Source organism: Lipotes vexillifer, unplaced genomic scaffold (assembly GCF_000442215.2).
Source record: "Lipotes vexillifer unplaced genomic scaffold, Lipotes_vexillifer_v1.1 scaffold2194, whole genome shotgun sequence".
In the NCBI taxonomy this organism is placed as follows: domain Eukaryota; kingdom Metazoa; phylum Chordata; class Mammalia; order Artiodactyla; family Lipotidae; genus Lipotes; species Lipotes vexillifer.
This window is the reverse complement of record NW_006777784.1, coordinates 338,656-358,346: the sequence shown is the minus strand read 5'-3', so window position 1 is coordinate 358,346 and position 19,691 is coordinate 338,656. Positions and strand designations below refer to the sequence as shown.

General features: G+C 40.1%; 1 protein-coding gene across 1 annotated transcript in view; it reads right to left on the bottom strand.

The window, feature by feature from the left end:
- The window catches only part of MYO16 (myosin XVI), a 463,256-nt gene that overhangs the window by 107,127 nt on the left and 336,438 nt on the right, over positions 1–19,691 (bottom strand). The window lies entirely within an intron of this gene.

Here is a 19,691-nt window from a genome sequence, read left to right as displayed (position 1 = left end):
TCTCACCCAAAACTCAATGTACACACTCTTTCTTCTGCCCGGCACCCTCTGTGCATCTCTCTCTCACACAGAGATACAGCAGACAACCTGTGTTCCTTCTCTGATTCTCTCTGCTGCAGAAATTCCTTTGGTCACAGTTCCCACAGCCTTCATATTCTCATGGCTTTGCTGACGCTGCACCCTCTGGTTTTCTTCAACCCTGACCACAATCTAGTGACATTCCAATACACCTCTTCTGCCAGAATCTTCTCATATTCAACAGCTTATTAGCTTTCTTTACCTTAGCACATCGAGGTACCTGAAACTACTGTGTCCAAAGCCAAACTCATTTCTTCCCTCTGATACCTGCTTGTCCTCTGTGATTCTCTCAGTGAAGGACACCTAACTGTGACCCAAGGCACCGGACCGAGCACCCAAGTCAGACCTACAGACGTCATCCCTGATGCTCATCTGCTTGAAGCCTCGGGTTTATAATCACTAAGTGGTGCTACTGCCACGTCCAAAATATGTTTTTTTCCCCCACGTCTGTCTTTTCAGCTCCCTCAAATTCCCACTGTTTCAACTTTAGCTAAGGTCATGTTCACTAAAACCTAGCTACTAGAAACAGTTCTTTTTTAAAAAAAAATTATTGAAGTGTGTGGTTGATTTACACGGTTGTGTTAATTTCCGCAGTCCAGCACACTGACTCAGTTATACACATATATACGTTCTTTTTCATATTCTTTTCATACTCCTATGGTTTATCCCAGGATATTGAATATAGTTGTCTGTGCTCTACAGTAGGACCCTGATGCTTATCCATAGAGACAGTTCTTAACCCGAAGTGGTTTTGCCCTCCAGGGCACATGCGGCAATGTCTGGAGACATGTTTTTGTGTCACGAGCGGGGAGGGGAGAGCTCCTGGAATCTGGTGTGTAGGGTCCAGGGATGCTGCTAAATATCCTACAATGCACAGGCCAGCCCACCATGACAAACAATTATCTTGCCCCAAAACAATGATCTGGTCCAGTGTCAGGTGAAGAAAGTGTGCTGGAGAGGTCTAGCTCAGGGAGGGACCAGCTAACTTTTTCTGTAAAGAGCCAGACAGGAAATCTTTTAGGCTCAATCTTGCCTTTGTAACGTGAAAGGAGCCACAGGTAGCACGTAAACAAATGGGGTACTGGGTGCCAATAACACTTTAATAAACAGGCTGCCAACTGGATGTGGCCCGTGGGCCGTCGTTTGCCAACCCCTGATCTAGCTTGAAGGGGAATGAAACCACAGTATCACATGGTTTTAAACATTTCGTGCCTATTAGCTACAGGATAAATTCCAAGTTTGTACCTAAAATACGCAGTTCTTGCCTTCCTCTCAGCTGTCGTTTTCCCTAACGTACTTAGGCTACTGCAGTGAGAATGTCTTCCCCAGACGCCCTCTCATGCTTCTTCCCTCCTTCCCTTTGTTCACATCATATCCTCAGGTCTCACTTTAAATCTGGGATTTCCTCCGTCACCCCTGGCAGCGAGCTTGTTTCTCATCATCGCTCAAGAGTCCTCTTGGAATTCCTTCTGGTGGGATAACGGGCTTTACTTATAGGCTCTGACAGCACCCCAGTACCATCTTCTGCGTCTCTTCCCCCAACTTACCTGGGAGGAGCATCAGATCTGGGCAAGACTCACCCATCTTTCTATCCTTAACACTTAGCAGGGTCTCAGGTCATTTGTAGGAACTCAATATTAACTCTAATGGAAAACTGTTTTAGAGATGTGTTTTAGCATTCAAGCTTGTAGGTCCTTAGAGAAGTCCTGGGTAAGATTTAAAGCAAGAAATAAAATAACCTTCAGGGGGAAATGACGTACAGGCATCATGTAACACTGCACTTTGTTAGGTTTCACGTGTGATTGCTACGTTTCTTAATTTTAAATACGTCAATGAATGATGTATCTGCAGCTTCATATGAAGACTTCAGTATTTTAAGTAAATGAATGTATAACATGAAAATCCTGAGGAAAGAATGTACGATACTCATTTATTTATATATATATAAACTAAATACTCTCTCTCTCTCTCTCTCTCTCTCTCTCTCTCTCTATATATATATATATATATATATATATATATATATACCTTTCAAGGCCTGTCTTGATTAGGTTTTTTGTTTGTTTCTTTGAAACAGTTCAATTATTGCTAGTATTCTATATATTATATATTATACTATATATGCTACATATGTATGTTTATATATTCCCAGACCACTGAAATGGAATGGCAATAGTACGCAGTAAAGGCCAGAGGCATTTGCTTAAGTCTTAACTTTTTGAGTCTTACTCTTGATCTGATAAATGCTTATAGCAATATTTTCAGGTAATGGCTGTAAAGATTTCTGAGATAACATATGAGAAATGTAAGTGAAAGGTATCTATCCTTGTTACTTATTAATTTTTGAAACACCTTAAGATCTTTTTATGTCTCGGGGTTTCCCTAGGTTAAAGCACTGGTAGATCATCAACGAGAGAATGGGAAATTTCCTGCTAACTCTCAAAATTCTACTGTGGGCAAAGCAGGTGGAACTTTTTTCTTGAGTCAAAATCATTTTTTTTTTTTGGCACAGGGTGCCGGGTAGAATGTTCATAAGTCTATTCAGGGCCGTGCACATAAATATGCAATTCTAGCCATTTTGGTCATAGAAACTTCCAACCCATGAATTCTCTAAGAATAAGAAAAAAGTCATCAGCTTCCTGGACAATTTCTAACATGCTTAATTTTAGCTTAATTAGAATCCCATGCACATTCAAGCAAATATAGTATTCACCTCCACTTCCTATCCAAACTCTTGTCTAGAATCATCATTTTATAAAATACCAGCTGCTCTATGTTAATTTTTCTACAGAGATACAAGTCTGTTTAGGAAAAGTTGGTATACATAATTTGAAGATCAAGGGAGAAAAGTCTGCTATTATCCAGAGTATCAAAAACTACCTAAAAAATACAAGCCTTCAAACAATAGCATTCATTTTAGGAAGTTCTCTGTTGTAAGAATAGATTATAGGTGCTCACAACCTAGCCCAGGAACAACTTAATAGGTAAAAGACCCATCCAGTAGGAATCCAATATAAAAAATACATTTATAAATTTCTGCTTTCAGTCAAGATGGAGGAATAGGGACTAGTTTTACTTTCCATCCTCACACAATTTAAAACTGGACAACATATGTGAGGCAATGTTTCTCAGGGCACTGGACGCCAGACAGTGAAGGTCAGTGATCCTTGAGAGACAGGAAGACAGATGAGTTCGGCCCTGAGAGTCCCCCAGCTTACTTCATGGGGGAAGGCTGCAGGTTGTGGTTCAAAGAGGAAGCCCAGGTGAAGCCTGGGGCTCTCCCTGAGTGGAGGAGGTGGTGCCGGGACATGAGGGATGCCAAAGGCAGCCTGAGTTCACAGAGCAGACAACCTGAGAAGAGAGAGCTGCACCAAGAGAAGAGTCCAGAGATCCTTAGAGACCCCTTGAGTCTCAAGCGGAATATTGATCACCACATACATGTGGGTAAACCACCAATGTCCCAGGAAAGGACCACCCAAGTGGAGGGGAGGGAACCATCCTCACGGCAAAGACAGGAAGAAAGTTGGGCTATTCCCATCAGCCAGAGTGAAAAATTCCACAATTCGTGGGGCACTGGAAAGAGAACTCAATTGTTCTGCATCAGTAGTATAGAATAATTAGGCTCAGACTACGTACTGGTTTGGTTCTAACTAACGAAGCGTGCCAGGAAAAACCCAAAACAACAAACGTCTCCAAGTGACTTACTTGTTTCCTAGTCAAAATTCAAGAATATTTATAGAAATACAAAAATACGTACCACCTGAAAAACTAAAATTCATAATATCTGGTATGTAACCAAAACTTACGAGGATGCAAAGAAGGGCAGCGATATGATTTACTATAAAGAGAAAAATTAACCGGTCAACACTGACCTGGAAGTGGCAGATAATGGAATTAGTAGACTCATATATACTAAAATGAAGATTAAATATATTAAAAGCATGAAGGATTTTTACAAGATCCAGGTTGAACTTCTGAAGATGAAAACTATAGCAACTGAAGCAAAAGATACATTGGATTGGATTAAGTGTAGGTTAGACACTGCAGAAGGAAAGATTAATGAACCTGAAGACACAGCGACAGAGACTATCCAAAATAAAACACAGAGAAAGAAGACTGAACAAAGACGAACATCAGTGATCTGTGGGACAACTTCAAGTACCTAATACACACGTAACTGTAGATTCTAAATGAGAGGCAATCGTAGGTGAGAAAGAAAAACTCCTCCATGAAAATATGGACAAAATTTTTCCAAATTTAATGAAAGCTGCACACTCATAGATACAAGAAACTCAAAGATCCAAGGAGCTTGATGAACCCCAAGCACAGGAAATATGAAGGAAACTTCTCCAAGATGCATCATACTCAAATTACTCAATTAACTTGTAAAAATATCTTTGAAAAATGAAGGTGCAAATGTACAACACCAAGAGTGAACCACGTAGACCATGGACTTTGGGTGACAATGATGTGTCAACGCAGGTTCGTCTATTGTGACAAATGTACCACTTTGCTTGGGGATGTTGATAATGGGGGAGGTTGTGCATGTGTGTGGGGGGCAGGGGGCATAGGGGAAATCTCTTTATCCTCCAGTCAACTTTGCTGTGAACCTAAAAGTGCTCTAAATATAGTCTATAAAAAATAAATTGAACGGAAAAAAAAGAAGTGAAATACATCTGTGACCCTCACACACATAGCTTGGAGGTGAGCCTTGGGCTCTTAAAAGGCTTTATTGTGTCACCTTCCAGGGCTCCCCCTCCTTCCCAGTCTCACTAGCACTTTCTTGCTCCTTGAGCCTCCCCTTTCCTGTCTTCCAGCCTGAAGTCTGGGGCTTTATTATCCCCTCCATGGTGCATCCCTTTGACTGTGCCTGCATCTGGGGCTGAGCTGCAGGTTGACAGGAAAGAGAGAAGATCAATAGGGGTTCATCCCACCCTCCTGGGAGCTCTTCTGACTGGGGAAGAAAATTCCCCTCCCTCAGAGAATTAGCTGCCTATGAGCCTTCTGCCACAGGCCTGCTTGAGATGAGGCATGAGAGATTGGAGGGGATAAAAACAGTGCCTTTCCACATGCTTGGATCTTTACTAGTTTCACGTCCTGCCCCTTGAGCCTGGAGTAGAGGGCTTCTCCTGGAGCTGTTTCTACTTGCACCAATACCAACTTCTGGGTTTATAGCTCCCTGGATTCCAGGCCAGTGGCTACTGGAAGAACGTGGGAAACTCATCATCAGCTCAATGATGATATTTCGACAAGTAGAGGGAAATTTATATTAAATGCTTATATTCAAAAAGAAGAAAGAGTTCACGTTGCTAAAGTTCTGCTGGAAGACTGGAGAAAAAAAGAACTAAATAAACCTAGAGCAATCAGAAGGAAAGAAAGAATAAATATAAGAGATGAAATCAGTGCAAGTATTTGAACATAAAATAATAAGCAAAATCAAAAGCTAGTTCTTTGAATAAATAAAATTGATAAAACTCTAGCAAGACTGGTAAAGAAGAAAAAAAAAGACAGAAGATAAAAGTATCAGAATAGAGGATATTGTCACAGACCCTGTAGATATTAAAGGTGTAGCAAGGGGATGTTACGAACAACGCTTCAGAGATAAATTTGATCAATTCCTTAAAAACTATAACTTCCTGAAATCCAACCAAGATGAACTGGGCAGCATGAATACCCTGAGAACTATTTTTTTTTTGACAACCTAAAATTTTACTCATTTAAAATAATTAATTAATTAATTTGGGGCTGTGTTGCGTCTTCGTTGCTGTGTGGGGGCCTTCTCTAGTTACCCTGGGAACTATTAAATAAATTGAATTCATACTTAAGATCCTCCCAAATAAGAAATCTCCATGCCTAAATGGCGTATCCAGTAAATTCTACCAAATATTTAAAGAATAATTAACACCAGTTCTATGTAATCTTTTTCACAATGTAGAAGACAGGACACAATCTTAGAGAAAATGTGCCAATTAAATGTTTAATATATACGTGTCTTCAGAACCTATAAAGAAGTCTAAAAATCAATCAGCCCACTGAAAAATTAGGCAAGACATTTGAACAGGAAATTCACCAAATAAGGTGTATGGATAGCAAACATGCCCATGGGAAGATGGCTGACATCATTGGTCATCAGGGAAATGCAAAGTAAACCCACCATGAGATACCAGCTTATACCCGTTAGAATGTAACAAATGACATGACTGATCACACCAAGTGCTGGAGAGGATGTGAGTAACTGGCACTCTCATACCCTGCTGGTGGGAACACACAATGATACAACCATTTTGGAAAAGAGTGTGGCAGTATTTTAAAAAGTTAAACGTATGCTAACCATATGCCTCAGCCATTCCACTCCAATATTTTTACCCCCAACTCCACTGCCAAAATGAAAACATGTCCATGTAAAGACTGGGACACAAGTGTTCATAGTAGCTGTACTGGTAATAACCAAATACTGGGAAAAACCTAAATACCTATCAACAGGTGAGTGAACATTAAAAAGAAATACAGCCCAGCAAACCACTGATAACACACAACTACATGGTTGAATGTCAACATTACTATGCTGAGCAAAAGAAGCCAGATAAAGAGTACACAACTTATGATTCCATTTGAAAAATATTTTAGAAAATGAAACTAATTTTTAGTAAACAAAAGCATCATTGATTGTTTGGGGATGAGGACGCAGGGATGGGTAAGAAGGTGAGGTTACAAAAGGGACAGGAGGGATCTTCTGGGGCCGATGGACAGGTTCACCATCTTGATTTGTGAAATGGTTTCTGAGATGTAGGTTTACGTCAAAACTTGTCATTTTTGTTTTAAACGGAAAAAACAGGTGCAGCTTATTGTACGTCAATCATAGTTTATTAAAACTGTTAAAATATTTTTAGAAATAAATAAATTCATATTCATAAAAAGAATTCAGAGAAACTTAACAAAAAAATCTGTTCTGGATGCCTACAATAGAAACCAAAGTTCTCACTTCTTCTGATATTTAGTTTGTATGTAAGTAAACACCAGAGGAGTATCTCCTCTTGATGGAAAAAAAAGCAAGGAAAATGGATTTGACATTTGTTGTTTATCTAAAATGTAAATTTAACTGGGTATCCTGTGTCTTATCTGACAACCTTACCTACTGCCCAGGCCCCAACACAGCCATCCGTACTTTTTAAAAAATTTAAACCCCAATGAGTCTACTGAGCTGCCATGGTTGAGAGGTACTGATTTAAAGAATTTGGTCTGACAAGCGCTTGGTGTGTGTACGTGTGTTGTGTGTGCGTGTGTTTAACGACACAGAATTTATAAACATTAGTGGAGGCATAAAGAGGAAGAAAATTCCCTGCAAAATGGTTTGAATGATTTATTAATCACTTCAATAGCAACAGCATAGTTATTAGCCACCAGCCTTGTACCAGGCCCTGTGTTAGGTGCTGGGGACACAATCTATGAGAGGACACTTGTATATGTCACTAAGGTTCCATCTAGGTAAGGCTGTAAGGCGATATCATGGTAGAGTGTGAAGACCAAACTCCTTTATTCCAAATCTTTTCTATTCCAATACTTCCTACCCCAATAAGAGTTGGGATGGGAGAAGGTGCCTTTGACACTGCATTTCTAAGGTACTTTACAGCATGGCATGAAGAAATGACCCATTCTCAGTGGGCGTGCACCATGAGTGTATTCACTAAGAGGGTCCAACCCATGCTATGAAAGAAGAAACACAACTAGGACACAGAAGCTGCTGCTAGATGAGGCTGTCAATCAACTGCCATGAATAAGGGTGCTGGGCTAAGCGTTGGGGGAAATGCAGGTCCTGTTATCAGCATGTGTACGCTTTATCTGGAGTAAGGATCAAAACACAATAAAGAATTAGAAGTCAACATATAGAAGTACCTAATGAAACAATGCTCAGCTGTTCAAGTGCAGGAAGATGATTGCGGTGTCGATGTTGGTCTTGACAGTGAGGTGTATTGGGCATAGAAAGTAAATTCTCTTGCATCTGTACCTGCTCCAAACACATCTTTCACTGGGACAAGAGCAGCAGAGTTTTAAATAGCCATGGAATGACTCCTCTTGATAAGTCTCTTCCTGATAAATCTGTAAACGTCAATCTAGAAATGATGGGTAGGTTATCTCTAATGGGAAATGTATAGATATAGCTTTCTTGTTTTATTATTTTGTTAAATAATCTTTGCTTTATTAAATCTAATGTATAAATGACGACTTCTATTCCTCAGCTTTGTAGAGATCTAACAGAAGTTTCTTCAAAAAAAGGGGAGGGCGTAATTTTGCTGAATGCCACATTTGGTATTCTAGTTCTTGAGTGGGACTCTGATTTTTAGTGTCATGATGATCAGAGCTGGAAAAAAAGTCACACTGCCCCATCTCTAACCATCTGTCAGTTGTCGAGAAGGCTTTTCATTCCTATTAAAATCTTTTTCTTCTTGAGTGCCTCACTATGTGCATTGATAATTTTCAGGTCACTCTGCATGATTCATTTTCCTGCAAACTTCATTGTTGTGAATACATTATAAGTTCCTTCCTAATATAAGTTATCCCATTTTTGACAGCTGTGAAGAAAATAGCTGAGAATGATGTACAGAAATACACTGGGATTTTTTTTTTTGGTCATAAGTGGAGAGAGATCTGTAAGAATATTAGTTTAAAAACACATTGTCATCACCATACTTTTAAAACCATGGATTAAAAAATAGTAAGGATTTCCTAATAATAAAACAAATTACTTTTATTTCAAAATTGATTTCTACTAAATGTAGAAATCTTTATTTCACATAATTTAAATATTTATTAACTTGCCACAAAAGTAAATTTTCAAGTTTAAGTAATAGGGTCTCACAATAAAGTAGCTGTAGTGAATGATTCAAGTGAGAAATAGTATTAAATGGGTCAGCCCGACTTGTAAATTACTCTTAGTTAGTGGTAGCTTCTCCCCTAAACATAGATCATCAATCCAGTGTCTCCTGTGATGTTTTTATTCCTAAAAATATTTTTACTGAATAAATTGATCCTCCCCTTGCAGTAAAACAGAGAGTATTTTCAGTTAACAAAGCATTCCAAAGAACAAAGAAAGAACCATCAAATGAAAGCCATTTAAAAAATCAATATAGAGCACTAATCCATGAATTACTGTACAGTTATGGCTAGGAATTTCAGAGAATGACTCAGTGCTTTTTGAGGAGTGAGAATATTATTAAATTGTGACAAAGGCAAGACTGGGATCATTATCTCATCCTAACGTTTAAATGGCTACCCTAAAATGGAAATGTTTAGGGACTTCCCTCGCGGTCCAATAGTTAAGACTCCGTGCTTCCACTGCAGGGGGCATGGGTTCGATCCCTGGTTGGGGAACTAAGATCCTGCATGCCACGTGGCATGGCCAAAAAGAAAAGGAAATGTTTAGGCATAAAGAAACCATATATTTTAAGGTGGTTTGAAAGTCACAGCTGGTTTGAGTTAGGAACGCATCATAGGTTATCAATGAATACTACATCTTGGACACACAATGTAGAGCTCAACTATAAAACTATACAGAAAACTAAAACGTTATTAGCTTATTGAACACATGCTTGTTGGCCACCTATTACATGCATATAGTGGAAGGTTTTCCTTAACAGGGCTTATTATAATCTACTGGGAATGACAGAGATGAAAGATTCCTGGTAATGAAATGCAGTGAAACTCATGAGAAGGTTAAGTGCAGGGTAAAGATAGTTCAGGCGACCGATGTCCTGGTTTGCCAGGGACAGTCCCAGGTTACACCTGTATTTCTGTCAAAATTATTAACAGTGGCCCCATTTCACTCTTAAACATGTCCTGGTTTGGTCGATATACTATATGATCACCCTTGTCTCTGGCAACACAAAATATTAGATTCTAGAGTAATTCTTCCTGTAATATTCTGCTCTAGGACTAGGGAAATAGTTCTAAATTCAGTGGGCATGTTAGTTCTAAATTTAGTGTGTATGACATTGGTATCCAAATAACCTTATGGTTAGTATTTACTCATTGGACTTGATGTGAAATTGATAAGCGATTTGGCAGTGATATACACAACAAATGAGATCTAAATTAGTCACATCATTAGGATGACTACTACACACTGAATGTCTCTGTCCCCCCGCAAAAAAGCTCATATTCTGAAGCCCCCATACCCAATGTGACTGCATTCGTCTATAGGGCCTCTAGGAGGTAATTAAGGTTAAATGAGTTCATAAGGATGGGGCCCTAATCCAACAGGACTAGTATCCTTGGAAGTAAAGACACCAGAGAGAGTTTTTCTGTCTCTCTCTGTCTCTGTCTCTTTCTGTCTCCATGGCACCTTGATCTTGGACTTCCAGTCTCCAGAACTGTAAGAAAATAAATGCCAATTGTTTAAGCCACCCAGACTACGGTATTTTGTTACGACAGCCCAAACAGACTAATATAATGACTAACTGCTCAGAATGTTACACTGAAGAGTCCCCAGCTCCACCAAGACATATGGCACCTTTTTAGCTAAGTCTGAGCCAAGTTAGAAAAATGGAAAGAATGCTTCTGAAATAGTAATTTCATATGCATATGGAATTTTGGACGTTTAATTCAGAAAGTCAAGATAATCAGGTTTGGGATTTCAATTCCTTTGGAACCATCTCTGGACTTGAATTTATAAGACATATTAATCTTTGAACTTTCTTTTCTCACTGGGAACTTAACAACAGAAGAAGATTCATAGTCAAATTTGGGAATATTTAGGCCACTGGGATTTTATTATTTGAGTTGCTCTTTTGTTTTAATATTTTCATTTATTCTGGTTGCAGAATCCCTGACGGGCTCTGTTGGACAGTGTGTCAGGACGGGTTGGGGATGGGAAATAAAATTCATTTATAGTCTTGAATACAGAGTGGCCTTGAAATCAACTAAAGTAATGCACTGTCGGCCCACTGCAGAATCTTTGGGTACAAAAATCTATATTGCTTCTCAGTGGTCCCAGAAGGATATATCAGAAAGCAGTGGGTGCTCATGAAGATGGGGGGAGAATATTCTGAAAGACTCAGACGTCCCCGCAAGAGCAGGCTTCCTGGATGCGTTCTCTGGTTCAGAACACAAAACAATGCAGAGGGTTAGGCAAGGGCGGTGCCTCTTCTTTTCTGATGTTTCCTTAGACATGGAGGTAGGGTGACACGCTGGGTCACTCTCTAATCCTTCACAATCCATGAGGGAAGGCGAAGTGATTGACTAATCTAACTGGTAATTCTGGAGAGAAAAAAACAAAACAGAACAGGGGATTCTCAGCTGTTTGAGAACAAACTGCTTGCAAAGGAATGCTTGTCTTCCTTCTCTTCTCCAAGTCTTGCCTGAACAGCATCCCTCATTGGGAGGTCTACCTGAGCCCAAGCTGTCCGTAATTGTGTGTGTGTGTGTGTGTGTGTGTGTGTGTGTGCGCGCGCGCGCACGCAATTCTGCTTAATTCTGGGGTTCTATTAGCAGACACTTTGCCTCTCACACCAAGCAGTGTCCTTCATCCTAGACTTTACACGCAAGAAAGATGACATTTTGATGATTTTTGTCTTCTCACTTTGGTCAAGAACTGGGTAAGAAAAATGATATGAATCAGGTCCCCTCAAAAGTCCTAATGATGACCTGAGCGTCTTTGTCGACTCCTGAGTTATGAGGATCATTTAGATACTATGAATGAAAACTATCATATACTAATGATCCCACTACATAACACTGCTGCCCTATAAACAGAATTAAATAATTTATAATAATGAAACAAGCAACTTATAGGTAATTATTTAAAAGTGGTTTGGCCCCGCAAGCAACGTCATCTTGCGAGTATGTTTTCCCTGACATAACTTACAATTTAAAAATCAAAGGCATAACGGCATTTTGATTCCATAAAATGCTAGCATAAAATAAGAGTGAATGAATAACAATGAAGAAGTGAATGGTGAAGGAATGAGTGAATGAATGCTGTCATGGCAGATCATCCAGCCTATCAGAGTAGAAATTAGGATCGAAGCCAGATGACGCATGTACAAAAGCAAACATCGTCACCTTTCATTATCTGTCCCCTTTTCTATGGAAAAATGTCCCCCAAATCTATCAGAAAGAGGAGGGGTGGGACTAGATAAAGGGTTAGGTACCCCTGGGTCAAAACCACCCACCTCTGTTTATGCCAACAAAGTTTATTGGAACCCCTCCTCACCAGTTCGATGACCTTGCTGTCTATGGCTACTTTCTGCCATGAGGAAGAGTTGAGTGTACATAAGTCAGCGACCTTGTGGCCTGTAAGCCTATCATAGTTACTATTTGGTCTCTTAAAGAAAAAGTTTTCAGATGTCCGGAGTGGATCACGGGGTAATTTATGATTCCTAATCCATTGAACAGTATAACAAATTCCCAGTAAAGATACTTAATTATGTTTAAAGAGTGGTTTTAGCAGAAAGAATAAGTTGAGACTTGGCAAAATTACCCAGAAGAAAACATCCTTTGCCAGTTGAATTAGAATATTTAACAGCTCTCGAACGTATTGACTCACGTTTCTATTAAAGATGTATTAAAAAAAAAAAAAAAAAGACGTATTGACAGTAACTGACATCACGTCCAAAGAACAAAGAAAACTTTTCGATGATTCCAACCCAGATCTGTAGCTGTGATTCTGCTGGGCTGGGCGGCCGCCGCCCATTAGTTTAATCCAATCAGCTGAAGTGTGTCTCTTCATCCCTCTCTGCCGCACCGAATTTAACATCATGGCTATGTTCTTTCACAGCCTGCCCTTTCAGCAACAACTGTGTCATTTAAACAAGCTAAATGACTCATACTATTTCTGCGAGGGATCTCATCCAGTAACAATCTCAAAACACACATCATGTGCCCTCACCTTGCCAAGCATAAGACCAGTCCCTGTGGTGCTTTTATTGGACAAGCCCTTCTGTCTTTTCCACAGAAGGGCGCCTCATTAAAGGGTCAACCTCTCCCCGTGGTGATGCTGTCTTGCTCTCCCCTGCCAACCACAAAGAAGTCCACAGATGAATGATGTGACCCTTCCACACTTGCCACCCAAGACCCACAGCTAGATTCCAAAAGATGTCCCTTCTAAATCTGGAAAAAGACGAACATTTAGAAGGTGAGCACCCTGAGAAGAGTAGAGATACAAAGGACTAAAATCTGGCACAGCCTTGGATGACCATTAAAAAGCCATGATAATTATAACGTCACAAGCATACAGGGTATTGAAGAAAGCTTTGAAAACGATGGTACAGTGCCATACAAGGTACCAGGCAAGGCACCTTACCTTTAAAGACACCTCAAAACTGTTTCATCATCATTGCCTCATATTATTCTTGCCCTCAATTCTATAGTTTGGAAAAAAAAAATTCCGGTATTACAGTATTCAGCACACCAAACGCACATACACTTACTGGTGAAGGATGATATAATAGCAATTCATAGGTATAGGCATGACTATCGAAATTTTTTTGTTGTTCCTGAAACCGAGCAAGACCCTATGGGGCTCCTGGGCACGGGGAGCCTCTCCGTTCGGCCTCCATGACCTTCCCTGAGTTCCAAGGGGCAGGTTCAAACAGTTGCTAATCAGGGAAGGGAGGGGATGCAGAGACAAGTGGGGAGCAGTCAGGAATCAATAGCGCAGGCTTGGGGCAGGGTCCTGGTTCCGCCTCAAGGGATACACATAACGATATCTTTGAGTGCTTTACAGAACTAAAACCCCCAACAAATGGAAGGTGTTAGCATTCTTCATTCCGGATTAAAGGAACCACACAAGCCCATCAGGAGATCATCTGAGGCCAGATTAAAGGAATGCAGGCCCTGCACACACCCTGCATCTTACCAGCAACCCTGCCCTTGAACTGTTGCTATAAAACTCCTCACCAAATCCTCCCAGGTTGGGACACACAGTTTTTGAGGCAGAAGCCCGCTGTGTCCCTCTTTGCCTCACAAAGCAATGAAGCTATTCTCGTCTACTTTGCCCAAAACTCTGTCTACAGAGATTCGACTCAGTGCCGGTGCACACAGGCAGAGCTTTAGGCATCATTCTCAATCACTTGCATGTTCTCCCTTCAAGCAGATGTGGTAGCCTGTCCCAAAGTTGGCCCCTTGCTTGCTTCCCAGTGAAAATATCTCAGCTGGTCTGCAACCGTTTTGACCAATAAAATACAGGGGGAGTGATGCTGTGCTAGTTCCCAGCCCAGCTTGTAAGAGGACTGCAAGTTTCCTTCCTTGCCCCTTGGAACCATGAGCTGCCAGGTAAGAAGTCCCGATTATTCTGCTGGAGAGAGAGACCACACGAAGGAACATCCAGGCAGCCAGACACAGGGATGAAGATGCTGTCTTGTCCATCCAGCCCAGCTGACACCAACCTCTTTTGCTGTATGGCTGCAATGCATGGAGAAACCCCAAGCAAGAAATGCTCCACTAAGCCCAGTTAACCCACAGAACTGGGAGAAATAACAAATTGCTGTTTTATGCCACTAAGTTTTGGGGCAACTGCTAACCGAGCCAGAAGCGTATATACCCCTACTCTTTGTTACGTGCTCTGGGGTACTTCCCATGAATAAGACACTTGTCCACCCCACTGATGTTGGCCTGGGCCATGTGACTGTCTTTAACCCACGGAATATAAGAGAGTGACAGATGCTGCATCTCAGCACAAGTTGTAGCAGCCACTCAGCCACGTCTCTTCTCCCCCAGCACAGAAAGGGCATGTCCTAGATCTGGGCTATTCCTGAACCCCGGGGTGCATCATGAAAAAGAGGCCCAAATCAGAGCTGATTCCAGCTTAGGTGTGCAACTTCTAAACACAGTCAAATATAACGTAAAAGAGAAAGGAACCTTCGTTGTTTGCAAGCCCCTGACTTGGAATTTTATGTTCTACAGATTGTATTGGTGAGAGTTTGTCTTTTACAATGCCATCAGAAAAATTCTCACGAACTGAAGAATCCATCCAACATTAGAGACAGTTGTTGAAATGGAAGAGGATGTCAGATCTTTTTTGTTCAGTTTCATAGAGTTTGGACCCAGAAGGATGATGGCTGGTTGGCATTATGTTAGCATCTGCACAGGCAATAATACCTGCCCTCATCTAAGGAGCATATGGTCTAGGCCAGGGTAGCAATTTGTTTTCTGTAGAGGGCCAGAGAGTAAATATTTTAGCTTTGTATGCCAAGAGGCAAACTTGAGGAGGTTACGTAGGTACCTATATAACCATTTAAAATTTGACAATTGAAAAATGTAGAAGGTCATACAAAAGTAGGTGGCAGGCCAGATCTGATCTGGTGGCTATAGTTTGCTAACCTCTGCTCTAGTGGTTAAGTGGTTAAATATTCACATAAATGAGGATTTCCAGTGAGCAAATAATAAGTAAAATACTTAAGGCCTTTTTGAAGCTTAGAGAAGAGACACAAACCAATCTGGGATTTTACAAATGACTTTTCAACAGAGAGGATGCTTGAGTGAATCTTAAATATCAAGTAAATGCCATTGAGTAAATAGAGAAAGAGATAGAAAGAATATGATTCCATGAACAAAGACACAAGTTTTTTAAATCACATGACACGTGCATGTAAACTAGACTTCTCCCCATTAGCGCAAGAGTAGCACACAACACGAACAAAGTCCCCAAAACTTCCCAGCATAACTTGTCCAGCTATGCTACCTATTGAGACCATATCAACACACACCTATGAACACAGGTATTCACAGCCAGCTCAGGCTGCCATGACAAAATCCCACAGACCTGGCGGGTTAAACAACAGAAGTTTATTTTCTCACAGTCCTGGAGGCTGGAAGTCCAGGATCAAGGAGGGGGGCAGTTAGTTTCTACCAAGGTCTCCTCCTGGCTTGCAGACAGCTGCCTTTCCACGGCATCCTCAGATAGCAGAGAAGGGCATGCTCTCTGGTGACTTTTCTTGTAAGGACACCAATCCTATTGGATCAGGACCCCACCCTTAGGACCTCACTTAACCTTAATTACCTCTTTATAAAACCCATCTCCAAATACAGTCACATTGGGGGGTACAGCTTCAATGTATGAGTTTTTGTGGAGGGAACAATTCAGTCCACAGCAATAGGTGATCCAATTATGTATCATGATTTGCACATAATAATTTACTTCTATCATTTTTACTACCCCATTCAGAAACTACTGATGCTATTAGGGAAAAAATTCAACAAGCATGCTTCTCGTTTAATCAAAATAGGATTTCTCGACAAACACAGTTCTCCGGTTTTGATTAGGAAGACTCAGAATGATGGACAGTTATTAAGGCCAGGATACCAGGAAGCAAATTTGCAATACCATCACGTCCACCTACAGATTCCGCAGAACTGTCCATTATCCACATTTACTGTCATGTTGGGTTTCAGAAGGGATAAATGCTGTTGAGGTGAGTAGGTGCTGGTTTCAAAACTGGACATATTTTTCCTCTTTGTCCAGCATTTTTGTGGTAACTATATCCCTCTTTGTAAACTAAACAAAGTAATTTGTTTGATTGGTTTTTATTCTCTAACAGTTAAGACAAGGTGATACAAATAGAAAAGAAATGTTTTACATAGGAACTGTTATCTGATATTTTGGCAACCAAAAACTATTAAATTGCACCTCGAGGCTTTGTTTATACAACGAAGCTTGATCGCCTGGGGGAATTTCAAGGTTCTGATGAGCTTTCTGAATAAATACGTTACTTGTTGATGTGACAATGTGTGGATTGTGTTTTATTCAAGTTCTGTAGAAGCTGATAATCTCTCTACAGATCGGTGTTTTTGTGATAATACTCCAGATAGGCGTCCTTTATGTAAGAGAGACGGTGACAAATTCCCACTGAAGTTACTAATGTGCAATTACAAATAAAGATGATAAATTGAAATCGCATCTCCTTTTACATAAGGGGCTGGTTAAAGAAAAGCAGAGATTTACCAAAAAGTATCATTTCCCATCCCCACTATTCTTTTCAACAAACATAGTGCAGCTATCCTCTCTGTTATGGAGAAACATTACTTTACACTGAACAGCTATTAATCTCCAATGCCAGCTTCGTTCCTAAAACATGGACTAAAACCCAAAATGCACCGGTATTGTGACTGAATAAGACATGGTCTCTGCCTAGAAGTCAGAGTAAAGCAAGAAATGCATATATATGGAAGACGGTACTTAATTTTAAGAGATAATCATTGCATATACTATTGTAATAGAGATAAGAAATTCTGGTAGGTATATATGATGTCAAACTAGACAAATACAAATAACAAAGGTAAAATGATTTTCTAATTACTATGATATATAATATTGGGAACATACACACATGTACACACATGTACACACATGTACACACACATGTACACACACACACACAGCCATGTTCTCCACCCTTTTCTGGGAAAATAGGACAATTCAAGTGACTGCCTGTAAGGAAGATCCATGCAGCTACTAAAGATTATACCAGAGAAACTCTGAGGGACACTTTAATGCCAAGCTTCTTTGATTCCATGAGTCAAAGACATTCTAACAAAATAAACAGCAGAAAACGCATTGAATGCACTTTAAAAAATATTCATAGGGTGAGATTAATCCTACTTAATATCCAATGCAGGAATCCATTCACAGTGCTTCTGAAATTTCAAGTGCATCCAGATCACTTGGAAATCTCAACAAATTTGCAGACTTTAATTCAGTAAATCAGTAAATGCCTGAGATTTTGCAACAAGTTCCCTTTGCTTATCAAGGCATTCACCTACTTCCAACCCTTGTCTGGGGAAAAACAAAACCAAACAAAGATGTAACCCCCAAGTGAGGAGAGGTTCTAGGGCAGTAGTCCTCAAAAGGTCATCCACAACACCAGCAACACCAGTATCACCTGGGAACTTGCTAAAAATGCTGATTCATGGACCTCACCTAGACCTACTGAACCAGGAACTCTGGGGCTGCTGCCCAGGAGTCTGTATTTTAACGAGCCTATGACGGACACTAACGTTGCAGAACCATGATTCTCAGCACGGCTTGGGAAGGGAGTCAGTGCTGCTGAGTGAACTACAGTTTATCAAGGCTGGTGACCCTCTGAGACCATATGATGCCAGCAGATAACAGCACCACACCCCTCCCCATCAGACAAACCAGGGGGTCCTTGGACCCCACTCTCTGTTGATTGTCATTCAGAAGGTCTGGGAATCTATTACGTTGAACTTGTTTATGGGCAGGTTTTAAACTCATTGATTCGAAGACCACTTGGACTTAAAGGGGTGGGAAGGCTGACTTTTAATATTTAAACTGTAAAGTGTGAGAAATATATACTCATTAACAGACCAAACATTTCTGGAGACTATAAATGGACGTCCACTGAGGGAACAGAAAGAGGCCGATCAGAGCTGTCCCTACCTGATACCTCTTAATGTACAATAAGCAGTGATGTGACACCACCATCCCTACCCAACAAAAGCACAAATTAATTCTTATATTCAGCACATATTAATTCTTAATGTATCCCTGTGTAATGCCCAACTTTGCAGTTTTTCCCTATAAATAGTAGACAGTGTGTCTCTTAGCTCATGAATTAGCATCTTTTAAAACACAATTATCTTGTCTATCTACACTACACACTCGGCAGGTTAAACATATTCATTCTCCAGATACTTTATCCTGAAATGTGGTGGATTTTATCTCTTCCCTTCTGAATAGTCTATCAGCTCTTTGAGAATGAATGGCTCATGTGATGTTTATTTTCTTATTTGCGTCTTTGTGAAATTTACCAAAATACACAATAAACAGAGGCAACTTCTATCCTCTGGAAGAACAAATGTGATACAAACTAAACATAGAATTTTAGTCATAGTTTAAATATGATACCCTTCGTTCTGATTATTTCCAACTTGGTGATTTAAGTTTTTTGGTTGATTTTGCTTTGCTTGAATTTATCAGCTTCTTCAAACCAGTGGCTCAAATGGAACTTCTGGTCAACAAAATCTCAAAATCTCTTTTTTTTAGGTGAATGGTTTGCCAAACATATTTCTCCATACTATTTGTACAGTTAGTTTTTAACCATAAATGCTAGACGTTATACTTGTAATATTGATATTACTTTATGTCAATGTTATTTTTAAATTTCATGTTTTTTATGTAAGATTACAAATACTTTCTTGTTTCCTTTTTGCCCATCCTCCCTTTTATTGTTTGAGTGCCTGCAAACAGATATCCTCATTATTTTCACTGCCTGTATTCCAATAAAATTTTATTTACAAAAAGTGGGTAGTGGGCTGGATTTGCCCATGAATGCAGTTTGCCAACACTTGACCTAAAAAAAATTTGTTCATACATATAAAAGGAGAAAATAATCACATACTTAGTTTCTTATATTAAATTATAATTTTTATGTCAATATTATAAGCAACAATTTTATAAATGTTTAAATCCAAGGAAACCTAAATTTAAGGGAACATGAAAATTGTTTCCAAGCTATCAGGTCTGCAGTAAAGTTTAGTAACTTTTTTTTTCTTTCTTTTTTTTTGTGTGGTACGCGGGCCTCTCACCGTTGTGGCCTCTCCCGTTGCGGAGCACAGGCTCCGGACGCGCAGGCTCAGCGGCCATGGCTCACGGGCCCAGC